The following is a 17,530-nucleotide window of genomic DNA, read 5'->3' on the forward strand; positions in this document are numbered from 1 at the left end:
TCCTGAATGCCAGTGTGTTGGTTTCAAAGGAGAACCCAACCACCTCAGTAAGTAGATTTTTATATATATATATATATATACACCACTCAGCAAAGTGTTAACAAAAATTTCTCTTATATTCTAATTAAAGAGATTTAAAGCCTAGTTCCTTGCCACCTCAGTCAGTGCGAGCTTTGCCATTGACATCATTAGGAGAAGGATTGACTTGATTGTTCCCAGGAGTCCTGTAGAATAGTTTTCCAGTCCTGATTTATCCTTACGTTTGGCTGGGCTGAATCCATAAGGTTTGTCTAGTTTGATGGAACAGAAGGATAGGCATAGGCAGGCTAGCTTTCAAGTATGACACTGGCTGTTGTTTACAAAGCTTGCTTCCTGAAAAGTCCTCTGAGAAGCAGGGTGAAGTACATGTGTTCCACATTGCTGTGCCCAGACTATCTGAGCTACTTTATTTAAACCCAGCTCAAATGTATACTTACTGCTCCACAACGACGGGGGCAATAGGTGAGATGACCACTCTCAGCCTTAGCAACCCAGCCCCATCATCCTTTTTTTATGCGTCACGTTCTCTTAACTTTTAACCTTCCTTGTTGTTCTCTTTTTCATTCATTCCAGTTTGTCAGCATTATTTTTAAAGAATGATGCTCAGCCTGAACACATGAGCCCAAGTCTAACATCTCAAGTGCGATTGCATAGCTTGCTTCTTTAAGTTACACACAACATGCATGTTGATGTCCAGAAAAACATTTATTCTTTTCTGCTACAGTATCAGGTTACTGGCGTCTCAGTCTGTGAGCTGGCCTCTGCTGCTTATGTTTGTATAGCTGACAGTCGGACAAACTGAATTCCAGCCTAAGAGCTCACTCTACAAATTTTGGCTCCAGCAAACAGTCCATACCAAACACAATGTCAGTGGCAGTGCTTTAGCAATCCAATTGCTTGCTCAAGACAGCGCACGAAAAGCATGAGGTGCATTGATTCAGCACTGACCAGTGTGTGCCACTCCTTTGGCATCGCTGCCTTCAGGATGGCCAGAGCTGGCCTTGGTTCTCCATTTACTTCCTCCCCTTCAAGCAGTGACATTCCCTCTTGACCACTCTTTTCTTTCCCCCTTCTTCTGCTATGTCAGAACTGACAGTCAAGCCGGATGCTGATGAGTTAAGACTTGGTGGAACCCCGAACACATATTTGTGGATAATTAATTCAGGCCCTGAATGAACACCCATGTCGCAGCAGACGGGTACCAGGTGGGTGTTGGAAATGTGGGATGTGAATTCATTCAAAGGATGCTGGGGCTGTAATTTACAACCTCCTGGTGTATGTTATTTTTAAACACTTGATTCATTAACACTTCTCTAGATGTTAAAAGAGGTTCATAAATCGATTGGTAGCCAGGAAAAATGAGCAGCAATGAGGTCATTTCAGTCGGAATGGGCTCATTACCATGCCAACTGTCAAAACTTTTTGAAGCCAGACTTATTCCTTCTCCCGTCTTTTAAACAGTCAACACAGGCTGAGGGTCCTTTGGTTTGATTGTTTCTGGTAGGATGAGAAGAAATTAAAGAAAATAATCAAAGTCTAGAAGAGATAGGTAAACAGCAGATTTTCCCTAAGAGCTGAAAAGCACTTGAGGTAGAGGTGCTCATTGGTCTTGGATATGTTTTGGTCAAAGACTGGACAGAAGGACCTGTAAGTTTGTCCCTTAGGAGCTACATACAAAGCTGAGGATTAGCTCCATCGTCTCTCGGTGCAGCATCATTTTCAAGTTGTGGCAGGGGCAAATACTGATGTAGCAACAAGCTAAAAAAGGGAAACCTCAATTCCACCTCCATGTTTCTGAGATCTTTCTTTTTTTCTCCATCTGAGTAGCAGCCCAATGAGACTGGATCATAAATGAAAATCTGAGTCCCAAGCATAAATCAATCAAGTCATGAAACAGAAGGTCAGGGGATAGATCTTCAGGTGGGGGTAATTCACAGTGTTCACAGTTGCTGAGATAGGCTTTGATGAGTCCAGTCAGCTCAGGGGATCCCCAGCTCTGATCCATCAACAGAGGCTACCATGAAGAGATATGAGCATGTTCCTGAGGACAGATACAGTCTTTCCCTCAAGTCCAGTCTGGCCAAATGGAAAGCAAGATATCTTTGGGTTAGTGGAAGATTATGAATCCCTCCACTGGTGTGTTTATTTCTGATCAGGTAACACACAATTACTCTGTCCTTCCCGTTCATCAACTCTTGCCCTTCTTATCCTTTTCATTTCATGATAGTGGTTGAATTGCTTGATCAAAGGAAGCTCTGGCTGGGATTTATCTCAGCTAACTGTAGGCAACCAAAATATAGACAGGTAAGTCTGAATTAGTCACTCTAGGCTCCTTTTATTGTCAATAGAGATAAACAGATGTCTCCAGAGAGCAATTAATCTGATACTTGTTTGTTATCTATATTAGGATGAGATGAATCACCTTCTCTAGGTGCCTCTTCCTCTCTACTGACTGTAAAGGGAACTGAGGGTGACTAGTTTAGATGTAGGCATCTGTGTTACAGATGCTTCAAGACAGGGAGATAAATCCAACCTCAAAGGAACCCCAGTCATGAAGGTCTAAATTGGTAATGATTCTAGAAAACTTGTTGCAGAACTAATAATAATGGTTGAAAAGAAATTAGGATGTCTTAGCATGAAACATACAGCATTTTATTATGAACCCCATGAAATCCTAATCAACACATGATATGAAAATTATCGGTACCTATGTTTGAGACATTGGTACTGTATATCGCTGTAGGATGGTGTGTTTCAGGCACAGTTTACTCTGCAGTAATGATCCCTGTCAATTCACCACCTTTGTGCTGGTGACAAAAACTGTGCAGTGTCATCATTGTTTTTTTTCCTACACACACCCGCCTCTGGTTAACTGATTCAAGTTAGAGGACCCATGAAATACAGGTTTAAATCAAAGGATTTGGGCCCTAGTTTTGAACCATATAATGTCTTCCTAGTCTTTCGCTACACGAAACTGTCTGAGGGTTTTTGTCTCCCACAGTCAAGCTCTTCAGCAGGGAGATTAAGCTTCTGTATTCAGATACTTCAGCAGGGAAATTCTTTCTCCTGGGGAAAACACCTACTGATAGAATGAATGGCCTTTTCTTCCTTTAAGTATAGACAGATCCCACGCAATTGATTTTGACTAGATAACTAAATTCTAGATCAACCAAAGACTGCAAATCTTCCATGTAATGTCCCTGTTCTCATCTAGCTTATAAAGTGCTGGAGGGCATGAACAATGGGAAATGTGTATGTCTGCAGGCAAGGAGGCAAATTTCTGCTGGAGAAGTGATAAAGATGTTATGATCAGAGGTGTCATTCCAGCTTTTCATTAAGGCTCTGCTGAGTACAAAGGGATCATACTTCACCAGCTGTGCTGCTGGTATTGTTTCCACCATCACTGGTTAATCAAGGCACTGTGGATATTAGACTAGGGAAAGATCTTTCGCTGGTAGCTTGCCTTGTTGGTAGTTATGTTTCTTTTTATCAGACAGGAGATGAGAGCCAAGATAATATGAGCTTCATTCTCCCCTCATTTGTATAGTTTCCCTTGACACTAATGGTAGTTACATATCAGTGTTACCTTACAGTTGTCATTGTCTCTATTTTTGGCAGGCTGTTTTAAGAAATTGAGGTCAGATGAATACTTACTACACAGCCAAGACTCATTAGGGAATAAGAATAATTCCAGGTGATTGTGTTAACATTGCTCTGTACCGAACCCAGTCTTTAGGACCCAAATATTTCTTCTTTCTTAGTCATTTTCATAGAAAAACAAAAATCAAAATGTATCTAGTTCAGTTTCTTGTAGCTGAATTAAGGGTGACTCTTTATTTAATCTTTACCAGTATGTATTTATGACTCAAAAACAACTAAGAAGCATTGAGTAAGGACACTTCTCTGCTACTTACTATATTTCAGAAGAATTTTTTCCCCTGCCATTTGGTAACAGGGAAATTGCAGTTTTTATAGGTGTCAATATAAATGACTGGGTATCTTTTTTCTCATATATTAATATCACACTGCTAAAGACCAAGGAAATACTTGTTTATTCCAATCCTCCTGTTTTATGTAGGCAACTCAGGGCTGTTATATGGGTGCATAAAAAGAACTTGTGAAGAAGGTGAATTTCTGAGACAGGAAATGCTTATTTGTCCTGGGATTCCTTTTCTGAAGGTATGAATGTCATAATTTCCTCTTTTCTTTGTTTGTTATTCAGAATTAAAAGACAGACAAAAGACAGAAATATGGAAAGCATTTTTGTTCCTTAGTTGACTAGAAGATAGTCAGGAGAAGAGAAGCTGTCAAGTTTTCCTTGAGGGATATGTATTTGATATACATTAACGGCTAGAGAAATACAGGTGGAGTTTAATTACCTTCTTCTAGCTCTGGCATAACATGAAACTAATTCCAGGGCAGGCAACAGAACTACATTAGGGCTAAATTTTAAATAGATAAGCTGAAGAGCAAAGGTATCCTCATCTAACGGGTGGGGAATATGAGACCCTCAGACATTAAAGACTGGAGCACCAGAGGATTTAGAGCAAGCATTAAGGTCCCTGGCTCTGAAGGAGGCCCAGAAGCCAAGGCTAGCCAGGCTCCCGGGGTTGTTTCTGTATTTTAAATTACTCACGGTCGGAGTCTGCCTCTCCTTGTGTGAAGTACACACGGAGCTGGCTCCAGGACCCAGGTCTCTCAGGGTGTTCTGGGGAGACCGAACCCTTTGCACTGCAAAATAGCATTTAGGAATTGGTTTGCAGTGCAGGACCCTAGGTATAGCTGCTGTTGTGTAGAGTGTAGACACCCCTCTTATTGCCTGAGCGAGCGAGTCCAGCCAGGGGTATAATATCTCTGATTTCTGGACCCCTCCACATCTCTGACAGAGACATTTCATGATCCACCCAGAGCTGACTTCCTCACACTTCAACATTTCTGTTTTGACCAGAAATACAAGTCAGCATCTGAAAGACTTCCTTTTGAAAATGAACCCCCTCACAGGAGGGGGTTGATGACGAGACATCATTTCTTGTCTCTTGTATTAAGTCACGGGTGGTGTGGCAGAGGGCAGAGCTGAGATCATTGCTTCCCGTGTCTCCGTGGAAAATAACTGCGCATCCTACAGTGAACCTTGTAGGACCACATCAGTGGACACCCTGGCTTTGTTGGCCAACCTGAATTTAACTCACAGGTTTTTTCCTTTCCCCAGCTATCACTTCCCTCCTCCTCCCTTCTTATTTTTCCCACACCTTTGTTTCCAAAGATGCTCAGGTCTCGCTCACATTTTCAAACCCCTACTGCTGTGGGAGAATGAAATGAGTGTGTTTCACCCTCATTAGCAGTGAGTGCATCTTGATTTTAAGCTTTTATTTCATTGGTAGTCTGGGATTTTTTTTTCTTTTTTTAAATTCCTCTCTCCAAACAAACACTTAGTGAAAGATGCCAATTTTCTGGGCAATTATCAGACAGCTTTCATCCCTTTCCTGATACACAGGCCACCAAACTAATAGCTTCATGCTCTCAATTTCACACTCCAGGAATGACACAGAAATGTAACTGGGACACATGTACTGCAGAAACAGTACCAGAAAGAACAGATTTGCCCCTTATTATTAGTTCTTCCTGGAAGAATAGTTATTTTTTTTTTCTCAAAACTTTTAAGTTCAAGGAAGCAGTATGCTTCTATCATAGATAATATACTGCATTTCTGGGAATCCTCCAGGGGCCCATTCTTCCCCCTGTCCCCAGCCCAGTCTTTTGTCCTCCAGACACCAAACTATAATGAAGTGACTCTATCAAAACATGGTGGGATGCCCTGGGTTCTGGAGACGTTGATGCTGTGTCTCAGAATGATAAGACATTCTGAAGGTAAATTCAAATTACATATTGATGTGTACATCACAGGTATGATCTGTTTGTTACAGGCAACCAGACTTTATATATAATAGGCACTGCATATTGTACATAGATATATATATACTACTGTGTATCTGTAATATCTGTGGAGAACACAAAAGATTGTCTTTTTAACAAGCAATGCAAAATCTGTAGTCCATTGCACAAATTCATGTTTTGCACATTGGTCAGTTTATTTAATGTGAGAGAACGTTGTACAATGTCTTACAAAAAGTGTATTCCTAACAGAGGTCTTTGGCATCTCAAAAGTCTTTGCTATTTCCAGGACAACAGTTTTTTTTCTCTTGCTGTGGCTGTCCAGCCCAATCTGTGATAACAGATGTGCTGGACATTTACTTCTGGCAACAGCATAGTTGTTATTCATCTGATACAGTCTTTCAGTAACTCCATGAATGCGGTAATCGGGAAAATGAAACTTAAATGAAAGAGTGCATACAGCAATTTTTTTCCTTTCTTTCTTCCTTCCTTCGATACTGTCATTGCTTCCACCTCTCCATTCCTTTCTGTGCACTTTCTGTAACCATTCTGAATGTTTTTGAGGATGTTTCTACTTCATTCTTCAATCCCTTTTGGCCACCTTTAGTGATCCTGAATGAACTCTGTTTGCTGCTCTAACCACAGCCACTTTCCTCACTTGCATTCAAACTGGAAAGCTAAATTTTATTTTTCTGTGTGGAAAACCTTTCCTCATTCTTGATAACAATTTTGCCAAGGAGAGTCCTCAAAGGTTGAGAATATAGTTTGCAAAATCCTCACGGGTTGGGTATGTTCTTTATGGGGAGAAAGAAGAGATGCCAGGGAACGATATTAGCTAGTAATGCTCATTTTGATTAGCAGTGAGTCTGAAATGATCTTGATAGAGAGTCAGGTCCCTGTCATAGAGATGAGGAAACTACAGCAAGAACAAGGTAGTGACTTCCTAAAGGTCATGCCACAAATGAGGATAGAAAATAGATCAGTACATTAACTGCAAAATCTCACCGTCTCCTGTAGTCCTAATCTGTTTGCACAGGCATATATCAGCTTGGGTCAATATGGCAGAATCTAGACAATACTAAATATTTGGTACCCCATCATTTCTGTCGGCCAGTATCAGGTGCTTCTGAGGAGGGTGGTGAAATCTGTGCAGCAGGTAGTTACGCCCAAAGACCCCAAGGGATGTGTCTTTATAACTCTTAATGTCTTTTTATGCTTTTCAGCTATTATCAGATTCTCCGGAAAATGCTGTAAGGTAATATCTGGTCTGAGGACTGGCTAATATCTTAAGTCCTGTGTTTGGCTGAAATCCTTCCAGGCTATCATCTGACTGAGTTCATAGAATCATAGAATGGTTTGGGTTGGAAGGGATCATGCAGTTCCAACCCCCCTGCCATGGACAGGGACACCTTCCACTAGACCAGGTTGCTCAACTCAGTTATTGCAACTCAGTTCATCTGGGGAGAAATAAAATAATATAAACCAAAACAGACCTTCCTGACTTTTTGATGGAGAGGATGGGCACGATCCTCCATGATTCATTTCAAGAAAATTTGTCTTCACATGGACATGCTGGGTATGGCTGTGATAGGTTGGTTGTGTGATCCCAAGTCAAATATTTAGTTTCAGCAGGTTTTTGTCTCACTGTTTCTTCCAAAGACATATGGATTCACAGAGTTTAGGGCCTTCTGCTTACTGAGGCCAGTGCCTGATGAACCAAGCCTGCTTAGGTTCACTCTGGCGTGACACAAGTTGTGTTCCCAGAGATGTGTGTGGCTTCTGAATTACAAAAGCTCTGTCCAGGGCAGATCTGAAACACAGGTCTGGGAGTAACCTTGGCAAATGGACCTGTCATGGGTCAGGATTTGGCTCTGAATGCAGGCCCCCTTTGGTCCTGCTAATGGATACAGCTTGAACAGCAAATCTACATCTCTTGGAGGGTCACTCTGCTCTACTGTGAGTTTCCAACTCACTTTTAGACAGCTGGTATCATTTCTAGTTCCCACCTCTAGCTCTCAGGCTGCTGATAAGAAACAGCAGCCTAAAGCAAGGATATGGACTTGCTCTCTAAATCTTTCTTTGCTGGAGCTGTCATTTGTCTTCCTTCTCTTATTTTAAAATTAACCTGTATTCTTGCTCTTCAGATACTCTTCCCAATGTTTGCATTGGCAGATCTGTCTGTAACTCTCATTTCTCTGATCAGTGCCTTTCCAATCTGAAATGGACAGAAGTGTTCTTTTTCCTGGATCTCCAGACATTCTCCTCTCCTCTCCTCTCCTCTCCTCTCCTCTCCTCTCCTCTCCTCTCCTCTCCTCTCCTCTCCTCTCCTCTCCTCTCCTCTCCTCTCCTCTCCTCTCCTCTCCTCTCCTCTCCTCTCCTCTCCTCTCCTCTCCTCTCCTCTCCTCTCCTCTCTTTTCCCCTTTTGAATTCCTCCCCTGCCTCAGATATCTGGCTTTCTTTTTGTACTGACTCACCTTAAATAGCCTTCTAGCACTTTATGGGAACATTCTGTTGGGTGATCTAGAGTGAAAATGTAGAATTTCTAAGGACCATATCAAACATTTCAGTTACATCTCAGATGAGAAAGCATAAAGGCTTTATTCATATTGTGTTTGCCTGTGCCAATAAATCCCAGCTCCTCAATGGGGAGACTGTAAAGTGAAAAGGAACGAAAGACCTCATGGTACCACAGAGTGAAAAAGAAGTCATATGCCAAGAGAATGACAGTCTTCCAATGGATTCTTTTCAATGAACACATGGAGGGAATTAAACTTGCCTCTAGCCACTATAACTTAGATAGAACCTTGGCTAGAAATGAAAAATTAATGTAGCTATACTTCTGCAGTTGCAGTAGCCCTTATCCCAGACTGTCAGAGTCTGGAGGACTTATTCTTCTTAGCAGATCCCCAGGTGAATTTGACTGTAATAAAAAAATTATCTTCTAGTTCTAAAGGCATCTCTAATCCAGCAGAGAAAGACATGAGAAAAAGCCACAGTTGGAAAAAGAAGCCTCACAAATTTCACTTGTGTTTTAGTCAGTGAGATCAACTTCAGGACAAATTGCTAAATTGATAAAATATTTTTTTTTCTCATGTTTCTCCATAATAGGGTTAGATACCTTTCTGAAATCCATGCTTTACTTAACCAAATCGGACTCAGTGCTGAGGTGGATTTATCCCAGGTCTATATGGGAAATCAGATAGGAGTAATGAAAAGTCCCTTCCACTATTCAAAAGAGTTCATATGTAAATCTATTCTATAAGACCCCCCACTTTTTCTACTTTTTCCGTTACTTCTAGGTGAAAATCCAAGACAAGCACAACTTATGTTATGAGATAAATATGAGGGAAATTAATATGGAAGCTGTTGTAATATTACAGAAATCTGAAGCAAAGTCTCATCTTCAGCCTGGAAAAAAGTTACATAGCTTGAATACAGGGTGTGTTGTCTGCCATCCAGGTAGATGTTTCATGCTTCAGTCCAGGCAGACAAGAAGACATTAGTCCCACTCTGCTCTTAAGTGGGATCTAGGCATACCTAGGCAGTCACTACTGATATCCATCTACCATGGTCTTAAGGCTGTGGGACAAGATTCCACCATCACCTCCCTTAGTATTCAGCATGCCTTCTGAATAGGTAACCCAAACCCTTCCTGCTGCAGATTGAACCATTTTTTTCCCCTGTCCTACCCTCAGCGCCACTGGGGAACATTGGTTTCTATCATCTCTAAAATAACCTTTTATGCATGGAAGGAAAGCTTGATTGTCCTCGACGAGCCTCCTCCTTTCTAGACTAAACAAATCTAATTTCTGAAACATTTCCCTGCAGGTCATGTTCTTGACTAGCCTATCTCTTCAAAACATCTATGTCCTTGCTGCTAGAGAGCTCCCACCTTTTAGGCATTTATGTCTTTGAGTTCCCAAGTATATATTTCTATGCTTGCCTGGGCTAAATATCACTTCTTTGGATTTCTGACAATTTCTCCAGTTTTCCAAGAAAACATGAATCCTGATCTTTTCTGGACTTTCTGAAAACTCTCTTGACAGCGTCATATGCTGATTCTATATAGGTACTGCCCAGTCTGTCAATGAGTGGTTTTCAACTCTAGGGACATCTCTTGCACACAGCAGATCCCCCTACTACATCTTCAGGCTGTTGATAGTGATTCTTTGAGTATTTTTTACAAGTAGTCCCGCACCTGCTTTTCAGTGATCATACTGAGGCCTCAGAAGCTCTGTTTGCTGATAAGAATGACTTACAGGAATGTGCTACAAACCTTAGAACAGTTCTGTTATATCAGATTTTCATGTTCCCTCCATCCATTATACCAGCTCTCCTGGCATTAAGGGGAATTAAATTGATTCGACATGATTTGCTCTTCACAAACTGCTGTTTCATCTCACTAGTCCCTGGCTTGCTTACAAATAGTTCAGTGAATAATGCGTTCCAGTATGTTTCTAGGCTTCAAAGTGAAACTGGGACCGGCTCACAATTGCTGGCTTGTCTTTTTATTAGAACAAGTCCTATGCTTGCCCTTCTGCAGTGCCCACACATTCTCTTGTGTTGTCAGATGAGAAATTGTGTTCTTAGATGCAATTTCACAAAGGAAGTCCTGTGAGGCTCATAACCACATAAATGTCCATCTTCATATCTTCTCCCAGTCCAAGCCAGAGCTCACAGTGTTCTGGCACACAGCCGTGATCTTCCTTCATCCTTGACCCAAAGGCTTGTTCCACCAGCCAGCTGCATCTGGCTGTCTTTGGCCATGGGTTGGGATGGTCACCTCCTCTGCAGGGGTGGCCTGACATGGAAATCTACTTTCTCCTGTGTGTCTCTCCTCCTTTATGCCATGAGATCTCTGGTTGCACAGTTCTGGATGTTATCCACTCACGCATCCTCATCCATCTGTCAAAGACCAGACGCAAGCATGCCTAATGGGCACTGGAGTACCAAAATGAGCTTGACTACTATCCTCTATCGCAACAGTAAAACAAGGGGACTTTCAGCAAAAGAATAAAAGGCAGAAATTGTAAAATAGATCAAAGAAAATGCATTCTCTACACTGTATTTTCACATGATATCAATGCGGTGGGATGGATGTTGGACTTCTTGTCCCAGTCCTATTCCTCCTGGAGACCAAAAGCCATATTCCTCACAAAGATGAAGATACTAGAAGGATGAAAAAGAAAAATAAATGCCATCAAGAAATAATTATTAGATAAACCAGTCTTTAACCAGGTGGTGTTTAAGTACTGCAAACCTTCCCAGCTAATGCCAGAAGCTAAGAGGCCTCAGCTGAGGTGCAAATAGTAACAGGCTAGTGAACACTCTTAGGTGATTTCAAGGGGAAAGAAATGGGAGTATTTTAAGCCACCAGATCTCAGTTAATGTTTCCGCAGTGGAAAAATGGTAACTATCAGATAAGGGACGATAACTTCTTATAAAGCACTTCACATCACTGTCTGAAACAAGGAGGACATACACTTAGGTGGGCAGGGAATAAATTCAGAAAGATGATAGAAATTGATGGCATAAGCAAATTTCTACTTAATGAACAAGGAAGAATGATTTCTGGACAATTCACAATTATTTGTGTCCATCGTCAAAACCTTTATTCCTATTAACATCACAAATTATTCCTATTAACATCCCCCAAAAGATACAGAAATAATTGCATGAGTGGTCTAATCAGAGTAGCACTGATTATTTCTTTATAGTCTGTTGTGTCCACTTTTTATTATCCTGCTCAGCTCTGGCTTTACAGACTGGAAACAGTTTTTGCTTCCTTTTCTGAAATTACAGTTTCTTGTAGCTGTGCTGCTTCTTCAGTACGCAGACCCCGAAGGAAGCAGCATTACTGGTACTGTAAGAAATGTAAAGAAGAAACACCAGGGAAGGAAACATCTGATTGTGATTTTGTCTAGTAGTAGTTTACAGGCAGCTTTCCTAGAAGTAGATGGTACAGTGACTCAGAGCAAAGGGTATGGCTTCTGGGGCCTCCAGAAAATCTCACCAAAAAAGTAGGAATAAAAGATTTTGGGTAGGAGGGGTGGATAAGCCAAATTGTTTTAAGAATCACCTTCAGTTATCTGAAACAAAAACTTTCAGTGCTTTTTGTCAGTGAGATAAAAGGAAGTGAAAAGAAAAAGTGCATGGCTGTTCAACCCACAAACCTGCAGTTTGAGCACGAGGAAACTTTTCAGTGTATTTGTACTAAATACCTGAATGCTAAATTTAATAACAATCACAAATAAGTGTCTGAGTCCAGTTTGAAAAGAAAACCCCATCTGAAAATGAAACACAACAACAACAAAAAATTAAAATACATTGAAATGATGATTTCCCAAATTGAATCTGAGCCTGTGAGGAGTCCTGTGGGGCTGCCTGGTTTTGACGAATCTGAAGGCATTTTGCCCAGTCCTTGTTCTTTGTTCAAACTCTTTCACGCTCCAGCTTTTGGTTTCCTTGCTGGTTTCCTCAGCTTGCTCACCGTGTCGCAGCTCTCTCGCTGTCTTTCTCCTCTCCCAGCCCAGGCACAGGCATATTTTTTGCAGAAGGAGCAGCATTGTTTGCAGGCAAATCAGGTGTCAGAGCTTTTACTAGATGCGACTTCCTCTTGAACACAAAACTGCACTTCCAGCAATACATCACTGCCATTGTACAGGTTGGTTTGCAAAGAATTTTCTGAGGTCAGCATCCTTTGCCACACAAGGCCAGACCTTCAGTTATTACCTAGCTTATTATGGGAGAAATGTACAGCTGGCTGTGGGGGCTGTTGGATAACGTCTCTCTGCTGCTGGGAACAGCTTTGGCCCAGTGGTGAATAGTAAGGAGATCTGTAGGGGCAGGAGGAGCTCTCCTGGAGAAAGAAAATGATGTATTCCCCCTTCTCAGCTGGCTGAATAGTGGCTGGGGATTTTTTTTTTTTTTTCAGCTGCTGCAAAGTGGAGCTGCCTCCTTGATCTTTTGTTCTGTACCTGGAGGTAGCTGGACCCATGATTAGGGAAAATGTAAAGGTGCAGTGGGTGCTTTTGTCTGCAGGGGCAGTGGCACCATGGCAATCTGGATAAGTCTGAGCTCTTGGCAAAGATGAGCTGGTCACTAGCCCTACTACCGCTGGGCAAGAGCACACGCCAAGAAGAAGGGCTAAGAAGAACTTTGGAGACTGGGATCTCTCATGACCCAGGCGTTTCTCTCCAGACCACACAGCTTTCTGCCCACCCTGTGCATTGCAGTGGATTGATACAGGTAATAAATTAGTGTTTGATCACCTGAATTTGCTAGGTGAACTACAGTGCAGTTCTATGGTGTGTTTTTGCAGCATGTTTCCATATGGTGTCATCAGGACAAGCAAAGCTAGTCCACGAAAAAAACCTCAGCATTAATCTGGCAGCTGTTGCATGTGACTTTGAATTGCTGCAAATATCATTTCAGAGCTTCTCAACACTGAAATTAAAAGAGAGCACATGCTGGAGGAGTTTAACTTCCACTGAAATTTTCCTCATGAGTTAGAAGCTGAACTGATAGACAGCATTCGGTCCAACAAACCACCTTTTCTCCTTGTCCCCACTTTTCTGGCAGGAAGGGTTGTAGCAGGAGTAGAGGATGTCAGACGCTGTGGACCCAAGCCAAAGCAGAGAGGATGTGTAAATCTAGTAGAACGGGTAGAAGAGAGGAAGAATGAGTTAGCCTTTTTCACTCGTGTGGGTGGGAAAAAGGTAGTGCTATTAAACACCGTTCAGCTCCAAAGCAAAGAAGAAAATGTATATGACAGGCTGTGAAACTTCCTGTGAATCTGACTCACTGCTTGAGCTAACATTACCTTTCAGTGACAGGAGCGGCAATGTGTAGTCAGCTGGCAACGCATCTCCAGAAAGGGCAGTGAGGGAGCTGTATCACAAATGTTCATCTTACTATTAGGATACCTTATTTATCTGTGGTTGCAGAAACAATGTGCTAAGCATGCAGCAGTCAGAGCATCAGCCGGTCACAGTGCCATGCGTCCCAGCTGTATGCGATAGGAAGTTAAGGCCAGCTCTAACACGAAAATGTCAGGGGTTGCTTAGGACAGCAAGTTGCCGCTCCTGGCAAAACGGTCATGGGCTTGCAAACTACTTTGCCTGTGCAAACTCAGGCTGGCAAAGGAAGGGCAAGGATGCATGAATGTTACAACCCCTGAGAAAGACAGCCAGCCCCTGCAGCTACAGGAAGGGTAAGGCTAACCCCCGGTTCTCCTTCCAGCCCCTCTCCTACCATGAGGAACTCTTTCTCCTTGGGGTTCCTGGGGAGAAGCTGTGTGTTGCCTCTGCAGATAAAAATCGAGAAAACGAGTAACAGAGGGTTCCATTTCTAGCTCAGTGAGATTGATCGTAGGCCTGCTTCCAAGGCTGCTTCAGTCAATGTGAAGCCTTGCCTCCTTCAGAGAAGACTGTCTAGGGACACCATCATAGGAGTGGATTTTAAGGAGCACCTTTAATAATGTGGGATAATCATGTGTTTGCTAGCACTAGAAGACGGTGATGATACCTTGGAGGTAGGTCGTCAGATCATAATGACCACGACAGCTCCCTCAAAGCCAAAGGAGTTGTGGCAGCTGAGCATGCGTTCCTCAGGTTAGGTAGAATTTTCCACGGAGGTTTAGGGTGGAACCAAAAGGCGAGACGTGGATGTGATTTGGCGGTGAGAGCCCGCTGCAGAGCCTCTGCCATGGGGTGCATTTATATGAAGTAAGAGCCCTGGGTCAGCCTTGAACAAGCCATGCTGTGAACAGGGGAGATCCCTCTTCTCTGCAGGGAGTGATGGTCACTCCTCAGCTGTTCTCAGGTAACAGGGTGTAAGCTGTAAGCTCTGCACCTCCTGCCTGTGCCCACGTAGCACAGTTGCAGTCCATCCCTGCCCGTAAACCCTTCCAGACATGAGAGGGTACCAGACTGGAAAGGTAGGAGGAGATTCAAGCTGCGCTGATATGACGTGTGTCCAGTTTTTTTTCCCTTGCCTTCGTGACTTGTTTTGGTTTTGCATACAATTTATGTTTTCTGGGACTTTTTAGAAAAACTCTAACCCCTCACGTGTAAGTGAGGGATGATTACCAAGGAGCACCAATGCAAGGGTTAAATTTACTAATTTGTGATGTGGTAGGAAGCGCCGTATCCGTGTCCTTCCTATGCAAACCCATCTCCTCTTGAAGACAGTGACAAACGAAAGGATTTCTCCATGGCTAGGCTTTGGCCCTTGCTGTTCAACCAGGAACAGTGGGGAAATGCAGTCATTCTGCTTTCCCAGTCTGGATGATGTCTGCACTGTAGGTTTCTCCTTCAGGGCTACTCCTTGGAGGGGTGCCACATTCAGGTCCCGGTGGGTTTGGGACAGACTAGGCGGGATACTGTCTGCATTATTTACCATACAGGCACCTGGCCGCTAGGAAGTGTGCTGAGACCACCATATGGATTTCATCTCCTCTACCAATGAGCTGGGAGAAGCGCAGCCCTTAATTTCTTTGCTTTAGGCTGAGTGCTCTGAATTGGGTTACTTTTGAAGTCGTACACCCCTCTCCTCCTCCCCTCCCTGTCCCGCACACGCGTCCTCTCCTTCCCTCCGAGAGAAGCGCTGCCGCATAACGCTGCGGGGAAGAAACGGGGATGACTGACACCAGATTTATTTGAAAGGTGCTTTTAAGGCATCAGCCTAGGGACGCCGTGGGAAGTCTGGCCCCAGGAGGCGAGAGGTAGCTCGAGAGTCAGAAGAGGAAGGTGGAGCAGGGCCAGCTAAAGCCAGGTTAAGCCAGCTCTTCTGTTCTTAGCTTTTAAAGTTTAAATCCTCCTGCCCTCAGCTAATCTATCATCTGCTTGTCATATAGCTATTGATTTTGCGTGCAGGCAATATCGTGTCGCAGTGCAACATATTTATATGCACACACATAAAATAATAAGTAGATTAAAGAATAGGTAGATAGATAGATGAATTGATACTTTGCGCTTCCACGCTGTACTGAACACTGGTATAATACTACTTGAGTGAAAATCAATAAATAACAAACCAGACGATAGAGCAGCTGGAGGAAGCGCTGTGTGTCTGTCTAGCTATCTACCCACCAACCTACCTGACTTCCACCTTGTCATAAAGGCTCTCTTAAGCCATGTCCCTGATTTGGGGGCAATTACTTTAATATTAAACACATACAAAGGTCTTCCCCCCCCTCCCCAATATCAGAACCTCTGCATTTAACTCAATGCCCAGTGAAACAAATGAGACTTGGACAGGCTTTGATCCTGGCTCTTTGTAAAGTCTCTAAGGCACATCTGAAAAATAAAAATAAAAGAATAGGTATAACTGTAGCAGATTTTTATTACTCTGTGTGATGACTTGCATTCCCAGGTATGCACAGATACCAGTTAGAGGTCTCACAGGCAAAGACCCCCTGCTATTGCAGCTGGACTTCTTTATTACTCTTTAGATCTATGTGGATATTCAATATGCATGTATGCCTATACAATCTATCTATGTATCTCTATATTACATATATTATATCTATATTGTATCTATAGATACCTATATATTATAAATGTGTGTGTGTAGCATGTCTGTGCGATGTATATGCATTCAAAAGCTGTGTGTATATTTGGAAAAATCCTCTATGGTGTGTAATGCAGAGAGGCAGTCAAACATTCGGCAAGGATTCCAGGCGGTGTGAAGGTAAGTTGAGTGAAAATGTTTATATGAATGTTCAAAGCTGGGGAAGTTTGAATCTTGTACAATACAATTAAAATGTGTATTTTAGTGATAACTGAATCAGAAATAAACACAAAGAAAATATGAGAGAAGAAAGGAGGAAAAAATTACACACTGCTGACATGCTCTGAATTAATTTGCTAGGTAGAAACCATGATGTTGATGTAGATACTGTATCTACAGCTAGCTCCACAGTGAGAGGAATAACCTCTATCTAATACTGTGTTGATATGAAGGACTTTGACACAGTTTGAAAACACGAGTGATACATTAGAGTTAAAAAATAGCATTTCTGCATTATAGGGTCCAAAGGAAATAATTTATGCTGCAGGCTTTTTTGTTCTAGTGACGATTATTTTATGAGAAATAGGTTTTGATTTCTAAACTTAGCCATGCTGCCCACAAACAGTACTTTCTGGGGATTAACGATTGATCTTTCCATTTCTCAGCTTTCTTGGTTCTCTTCACATCTTCTGCTTCCCAATGTGTGTGTGTGTAAGCTCTGTAGCCAAATGCAGAATAGTCATCTGGCAGAAGCAGTAAGCCACGGGAATACAGACATATTTCTGTCCCCGAATTTTACCACATCTTCAGGCTGAAGACCGAGGATGGCAGAAAGATTAAAGTTTGACATTAATTTCTGTTGTCCATTGAAGGGATAAGGGAATTCCCTTTCTTTGGTGTTTTGAACCTGTAGAATTAATGGTCAAAGGCTGAAGTCAGTATCCAGGCAAAACATTTGCTGATTTGAAAAGACGGGTTGTCAGAGCAAAGATTTCAGAATTAGAAAGGCAGCTCAGAGGAGTGCTCGAGCGCATGTTGAAATCTGTCCTTCATGATGGAACTAATAATTTTTGCATTTTAGGATGGG

Source organism: Haliaeetus albicilla, chromosome 14, assembly GCF_947461875.1.
Source record: "Haliaeetus albicilla chromosome 14, bHalAlb1.1, whole genome shotgun sequence".
Classification (NCBI taxonomy): Eukaryota; Metazoa; Chordata; class Aves; order Accipitriformes; family Accipitridae; genus Haliaeetus; species Haliaeetus albicilla.